General features: G+C 42.8%; 1 pseudogene; it reads left to right on the top strand.

The window, feature by feature from the left end:
• The first annotated feature begins 313 nt into the window (after positions 1 to 313).
• LOC120294871 lies at positions 314 to 2,454 on the top strand (annotated as a pseudogene).
• The last annotated feature ends 4,987 nt before the right edge of the window (positions 2,455 to 7,441 follow it).

The following is a 7,441-nucleotide window of genomic DNA, read 5'->3' as shown; positions in this document are numbered from 1 at the left end:
GGCGTAGTTGTCCAGGAAAGAAGAAAAGCGTTCAAAGGATATTAATGCTGGAAATCTTTGGTGACTCTGCTTGATGTTTTTTTGAAATGTTTCAGGTCGTAAAGCGGAGGGAGGGCTTCTTTCTTTCATCAGTCATCAACTGGAGCTGAAAGTGTTTGTGTGCGTATGGCGTCTCTGTTTGGGCAACGGAAGTTAGCACAGAGGAGACAGAGAGAGAAGAGAGAGAGAGAGAGAGAGAGAGAGAGAGAGTTGGTTTTCCTCCTGGGAATCTCCTAGACCCCTTCGCTTTTGCTTTCTCTTTGTGATTTGAAATTTGGATCTGCTTTTGATCTTTAGCCCTCACTTCGGACTTGAAATAAAAGTTGGGTTCTGGTTTGAACCTGGGAAAGAATACCGGGTCTTTCACTTTCTTCGTCCTCTTCTTCTTCTTCTTCTTCACTGTCAGTTCGGTGTTGAGTGTACTGGTGGGCAGCATTCATGCGATCTTTCACTATGGAAGCCCATATCTCACTGTGCAGCTATTATATTCTTGGAGAAGAGGAGCAGGAGGAGAAAGGGATCTGCTTTCGACGACGGCAAGCGCAAGCCGTCGTCCACGCCTGCACTCCAGCTGCAAAGAACAAGCTTCGAGAGGCTCTAGAGGAGGCCTCTGAGAAGATGGGTCCCTCCAAGTCCCAGGACATCGAGACCGAGTCCCTGAATCAGGACAGGACAGCATCGGGAGATCGAGATCTCTCGCCAGGCTTCATGCCCAGAAGGAGTTCCTGCGTGCCACGGCCCTCGCCGCGGAGCGCATTTATGGCAGCGAGGATTCGATTCCTGACCTGATTTCAGCGTCTCACCACAATGCACCCTAAGTTCGACACTGGAGAGAATCGACCATTTGAGATCGAACGAGTACTGAAACCTCTCCGAAGCTTTACAAGGTATGCCTTCGATTATTGTGGATTCAGTTGTTCTCTTATCTTCAGACCCAGCAGAATTGGGAGTCGCTTTGTGCATTGCCTTGTCCGAGATAACGGCGCGAATTTTGAGTAACCGCTTATAGTATGGTGGGGTTGAGAGAAAGGTAGTGTGCAGAGCATGATATCAAGACTAGATCATGGATTACTTGAATATTCCTGAAATGAGTATGGACTCCAAGCCACCGTGAGCAGAGGGTCTTGCATTTGTTGGCCGAGTCTTGTCATCCTCTTTCCAAACGAAAAACTGGTGATATGTTCGATCATGAGAGCCAATCTGTCAATTGATGGCTCAAAGTGCTAAAGAAAAGGTTAAGGTAGTATAGTGCCTGGTTAAATGGCCTACTTTCTTTGCTCAAGGGAGCTGAGAAAGCAAATGTCATCAAGCAAGAAAAGGAGGAAGAAGGATTCTGCCGTTGGGCTTTTTGTATTTCCTGTTCAGTCTAGGTGGTGCCAAGTACTCTACGTGGATGGCGCTTGCAGCAGAACACAGGCTTCATCGATGCAGGCTCATTGGGTCCGGGCGATGGATCTCTGGCCTCTCCTTCCGACCGGATTTTATCATCACATCATTTTACAGGGTGTTTGGGCTGACCCAACGGGATTTGGGTGCCTCTGAAAGTCTGTGATGGCCAAATGTAAAAACCAGCCCATGCAAATGTAATTGGAATATAGATTGTCCCTGTAAGCCTCTCAATATTTGAGAGGATTCTATGGATGGTCTTGATGTATTTGCGGGATTTGAAGATGAAGTAGATGAATGTAAAAGAAGAACTCACGCCTGAAGCTCAAGGTGGGTCAAGTATGCCTGCATTTTCAGGTGTCTTTACATCCAATCAAGTGAGAGATGTCTTTGATACTGAGATGGAACAAGACAACAGTTCGGAGAGGGATGGGGCGAGCACCATATTTGAGGAAACGGAGAGCATTTCGGTTGGAGAGGTCATGAAGAGTCCTATATTTAGCGAAGATGATTCTTCTGACAATTCATACTGGATTGACCTAGGTCAAAGTCCCTTTGGTTCTGACCACTCTGGCCAATTTACCAGGCACAAAACAAGCCCGCCATTGCAGCAGTCGTGGATTTCAGTCAGGAGAAACAATAAGCGTGTCTCACCTAAGCCTGCATCAAGGATATCTGTGAGCCCTATTTACGATGAGCAGAGTCAATCACAGCTAGGAAGATCCTGTGTTGTCTTTCGATGCAGCTGTGCTATCGGTGTCTCAGGAGTTGGATCGGGTGAAGGAATTCCTGAAGAGGAAGAACTAGATTCTGCTGTTGGAGGCAGGGAAGTTTCTGCAACCTCCCATTATTCAGGGGAGATTCAGGAAGAACGTGAAATCCAGGGTGAACCTGGGTTGAACGTTTCCAAGTTGAGTGCCGGCAGAAACGGATTCAATTCCAGTCAGTGTCATGGTCTCCAGAATGGCCAAGTGAGTTCCTTGAAATCAGATTTTTGCCGAGAAGTGAAAGAAAGTGCTATTAGGAGAGAGACGGGTGATTTTTGGGTGGAAAGAGAGAAGTAGATTCTCCATATTAGAGGATAGCAACCGGTTTGCGAGCATGGGTCGCAGGGTATCTTTCAGTGTGGAAGACAACCTCACAGGAAGCTCGAGTCACTTGTATCATCCAGGGCTTCCATGACTCTCTCGGCAGAGTCATTGAGTAATGGGGACTATGATGATGGACAAGAGGAGAAGAGAGAGCCGGAGATAATCTGCCGGCATCTTGATCACGTGAACATGGGCTTAAACTCAACAAAAGCCTCATTTACGAGACTGCTTTTATCAATTGTCGTTTACACGAATCTATGGCCCATTATATGAGGCCGATGGTCTTGAAGCGGATGTACCAGTGTTGGAAGGGGAAGCGGCATGCGTTCTTCACATACGAGTTGAGCGGTTGTTGACTGCTGCTTGGTTTCCTGACCGCTTGGAGGATGTTCAAGGATGTGGGGCGTTTGTTGCCAAATTCCTTAGTCCTTCGTTTGGGAACAAAAGGAACGCAGATGCTTTGTCTACTGTACCGAGGAATTGGAAACGTAGTAGTGTAGGAAGGGGTATCCATGGGTTTTTCTTTTCAAAGTCCTCAATGCAGGCCACCGGTGCTTTTGCAGCAGATCGTGGTCAGAAGTTTTGAGCTCGACGCACGGGTTTCACTGGTTGATTCTATAGCAAACAGCAGATCATGTAAAGGTTTGGTTATCCTTCTTTTTTTCCCTTCCTTTCCTCCTTTCTTTCACTGGACGAATCCTCGTGAGGAGATGAATTTGTTTATTCTTGTGGTGACATTACATCTTCTGAATGTCTTCCCTTCCTATGTATTACCCATGATTCGGTTCCGTGTAGAGTTTGATGTACTGATTAGCATATAGAAAGTTCAGGAAGTAAATGGGATTTCGAGATGAATCTCTCTAGTTGATACCACTCAGTACCTGCAACATAGTTTGTTCTGTGTGATGACTTTGAATGAACTCCATCCTTCCATTGATGCGTGATGTAAAAGGAATGAAGTTTTTGCCTCCTTACATATAGAAAGGGGACAATCTGTGAGAGCCAATTAGTCCTCTGAGACACAGAATTATGGTTCAAATGCACTTTGACCTGTATTCTCAAAGCTCACGTGCAAAGTGGGATGTCAGTGTTTCAAATGGATCGTGGAGTTAGGGAATCTGTGTCTTTAGTTGGGTAAGGCTTGGCTGGCTGGTCTATGAGGGGGAGCAGTTGTTGAACTGTTAGGGCGGGAGGGTTTGTTTTCTGACACTGGTCGTCTTATTATGTGGGATTAGGAAATGTTCGTCGGGTTGACTTTTGTCAATCTAGTTTCTACCGAATTTTTTAGAGTCTCGAGATCAAACAAAAACCAACAATCTCTCTTCCCTTGCTTTCGCTCCCCACGCTTTCTGTCTTTTGACTGTGTTCTCCCAAGGATTTTGGACTCGTCTGAAATTGGATGGATTCCTTTCGTGAGTCTCGTGCCTCGTCCTAAATATCATATGGCTTTCAAAGCCCAGGACCAAATGCGGTAACGGATTAGCTATGCTGCGAAAGATTTGAATTTCGACTGCCGGTCGCCGGACGAAGACTTCGTTATACTTAGTAGGCTAAATTCATCTTTCAACTATACTAAGGCCTACCAGATTGTGGGAAGCCAACACTTTCTATGAGAAAACTAGAGCTAGCCCTGTCTTCACAAGCTCTTTTTTCTTTTGGTTGGATTGACGGCATTTGAAATTCGGGACGACTCGATTTCTGGGGTCCATATTCAAATCGGTAGGAGGTTACGGCATGTTTGGATGTTGGCTTTCAGTCGGTGACACATCTGCTCAACTCGTTCTTTGTTGATTTTACACTCCACCATGCTTGGGGAAAATACAATAACCTCCAAGCAAAACTATGCCTACAAATTCTGTAGCCGAAAATGACACTCTTTTTGGAGCGTTGCGCATGCTCATAAAAGGTGACGGGTCTTGTTAGTTCCTATCACGAGTCATTATCTCCATTCCTTTTCGGCTTGTTCCTTATAACTTTTGGATGAAACTTGATTGATTTGATGGCGTTGTCAATTAGAACATCGTTCATCTCAAACTATTATTTGACGTTATTCATATTAGGGTACACAAACTGTGGAAAGAAGCTATATCATTGTGGAAATTTATAAAGTTCGTAAGAAAACCAGAATATAAAGTCTCCAAAGTTCTATTTAGATTGCACACTGATAATTGCTTTAATATTTCAAAACTTTATTAAAATACTTTCAAGCAAATCCTCATCTGATACATTAAAGAATACTTTTGAATTCATCAGGTGAAATTTTCTGGGATAATGCCAAATGAAAATTGCAATGCAAACACTCATTTCCAAGGATCTTGCGAACCTTACTTATCAATCATTTGGTAGTATCAATTAGAGCAAACTAAGACACCTATTTCCAATTTTATAATTTAATGTGCCAAAATTTTAGTTGCTAAAAAAAATAAATTATTATTTTTTAGGTCTGGGCGGATCCGGCCTGAGCCCGAGAGTTCCTTTTCTTTATTAATCGTGATGGCCCGAAACAGCCTTCTCTCCCGTAGCCTCCCTGCGCGGTTTCCAACTTTGTCCTTCCTGCAGTCCTTGACGCGCCGCACAAAGTAAAAAAGCACAACAGAGGAGCTGGGGGAACAGCCAATCAGAGTGGACGATGGCAGCTGATTCAGGAATCGGTCACAAGGGAGCTCACAAGGGCCTTGCCTTCCTTGCAGAAGAAAACGGGAGAAAGAACGAGCAGAAAACAGGGGATCGCCATGGAGCAAATGGTGGTCATCCGTTCGGAGTCCGTGGCAGGATGGTATTCCTTAAAAGAGAGGGGCTCGCTCATTTGTTCATTATTCCGGTTGTTTTGGGGGCTGAGAGAGAGCAAGAGAAAAAGGAGAGGATGAGGAAGGGAGGGAGGGAGCTCCGACGTTAATTCGTTGCCATCGTCGTCCGCCCAAGCCATGTCCCCGAAGCCCTCCTCCAGAACCAGGAATTCCGACTACGTTGCCCTTTTTGGCCGTCGGGCGGAGCAGTTTACAGTTCACAATTAGGCGAATCCCGTGGTCATGTCATGCCTCCACTTTAGAATAGAATCAGGTGGTGTTATGGGAGATATTTTTGTTCAAACAAGTTACATAAACTTGTCCCTGAGCACATAAAGTGCTTGTTATGGTGGATGTTGGCAAAAGCCCTAAAATCCTTAATAAAAAATTGAAGATAGGTTGTTTTAATAACTCGTTTTTGGCGGTGCCTGCTGAATCCTGTTGCTTTGCCGATTTATGTGTTTTCGTAGTGCGGGATAAATTCGCGTATTCGAGTCGATGGGTTTTTCATCGCCGAAAAATGAAGATCATCGGAATAGGTGGCCATGAGTGGTTACACTCGGAACGAATAACTGGCGACAAATGGAGCTTGGCGCCCCCAAAATCGGTGAGGGTTTGCCGTTGTTGATTTTAGTTCTTGGTGGCGCAAAATGAGGAAGAAGGTCAGGGAAGAGAAACGCACGAAGGAGAAGGCGTGAAGAAGAACGCCAGAAAAAAAAAAAAAAAAAAAAGAAAAACTAGAAAATTAGAAAACAAATTAAAAAAAAAAAAAGAAGAAGAGGGAAACGAAAAAAAGGGGAAAAGGACAGATAAAGTTCAGAAAAGGCCAGAACGGAGGAGAGAAAGAATAAAAACAAGGAAAAACAAAAACAAAAAGAGAGAAGAAGTGGGTTTCAGGGAAGGAGGAATCGCAAAGGGGAGTGCAGTTACAGGACAAAACAGAAAAGAAAATCAAAATTTTTAAAAAATAAAAATAATAAAATAATAAAAAAATTTCAAAATCAAAAAATTAAAAAATTCCAAAATAATAAAAATTCAAAAAATTTCCGAAAATTCAAGAGAACATTAAAAACTAAAATATTGAAAATTTGAGTTTTTCTAAATAACAATTAAAAATACTTAAAAAATTGCTTTAATATATCTTTTAGTAACGTACGAGATTAGTTCATTCAATTCCCAAAATGACAAAGGAAAAGTACTTTATGAAGTTGCTAACCAAATTTGGTTGGGCTGTACTTCAGTGCCACTTCTTCCCAATACTGTGCTAGCATTTGCATCTTCTTGTCCTTCGATTCTTTTCTGTTTCTGGTCTGCCTTGGGTGCTCTTCAGAACATCTGAAGTCACTTCTACCTTTACCATTTCGCTTCTTTAAAACTCCTGTTAATTTCATAGTCTAATTTATTTATTATGCGTGAAACCGACATGCAATTTATTTATTTTTCATGGTTCTCGAGTTCCCTTTTTTTTCGGCTGAGAAAACATGAGATGAACCTGTCTAAATAAATACAAAGGAAGCTCAATTATTATCAAAATGGGACCACTCCCACATCATCAGCATCGTAAGCACCGGATTTTGTCAGCTATAACGACCAAACGCACATTTTGGTTGTCATGCAGCTTGCTGTTGCACGCCTTCTCTTCTTCTTTTTTCTTTCTTGTTAAAAAATTATTCTTTTCAAGCCAGTACCCAACCGTGCCAGGTCAACCCAACCAAGTGACGGAGAAGTTATGGCCTAATGAGCTCAAGTCAAGATCTATTTTGAAATAGCATGCATTTTTCACAACTCGAATGCGCTGTTTACAAATCCTAATAAACATTGCCACACAGCTTGATAATACTTTTTTTTCATAAATTAAATAAGACGCGGGTCGAGATCTTAATATGTGGCCGATTTTGGAGGGTAGTATTATCTTTAATTTTGTGAAATTTTCATTCATTTATATCATCTACTATGCAAGTAAAAAAGGGATGAGTGAGTAGGACACACGCCAAAAGCTCTCAGAGAGATCTAATAGGATGCCGTGACGTTTTCGATTTTGGAATGAAAGCGACATCATACAGTCTTTGATGAAATGAAGATGCTTTTCAGACTAGTACTTAATCTCCCAATTTCTCTTTTCTTTTCTTGCTTTCCTTG

Source organism: Eucalyptus grandis, chromosome 6 (assembly GCF_016545825.1).
Source record: "Eucalyptus grandis isolate ANBG69807.140 chromosome 6, ASM1654582v1, whole genome shotgun sequence".
Classification (NCBI taxonomy): Eukaryota; Viridiplantae; Streptophyta; class Magnoliopsida; order Myrtales; family Myrtaceae; genus Eucalyptus; species Eucalyptus grandis.
Note: the sequence above shows the minus strand (reverse complement) of the source record. Positions and strands in the feature narration are given on the sequence as shown.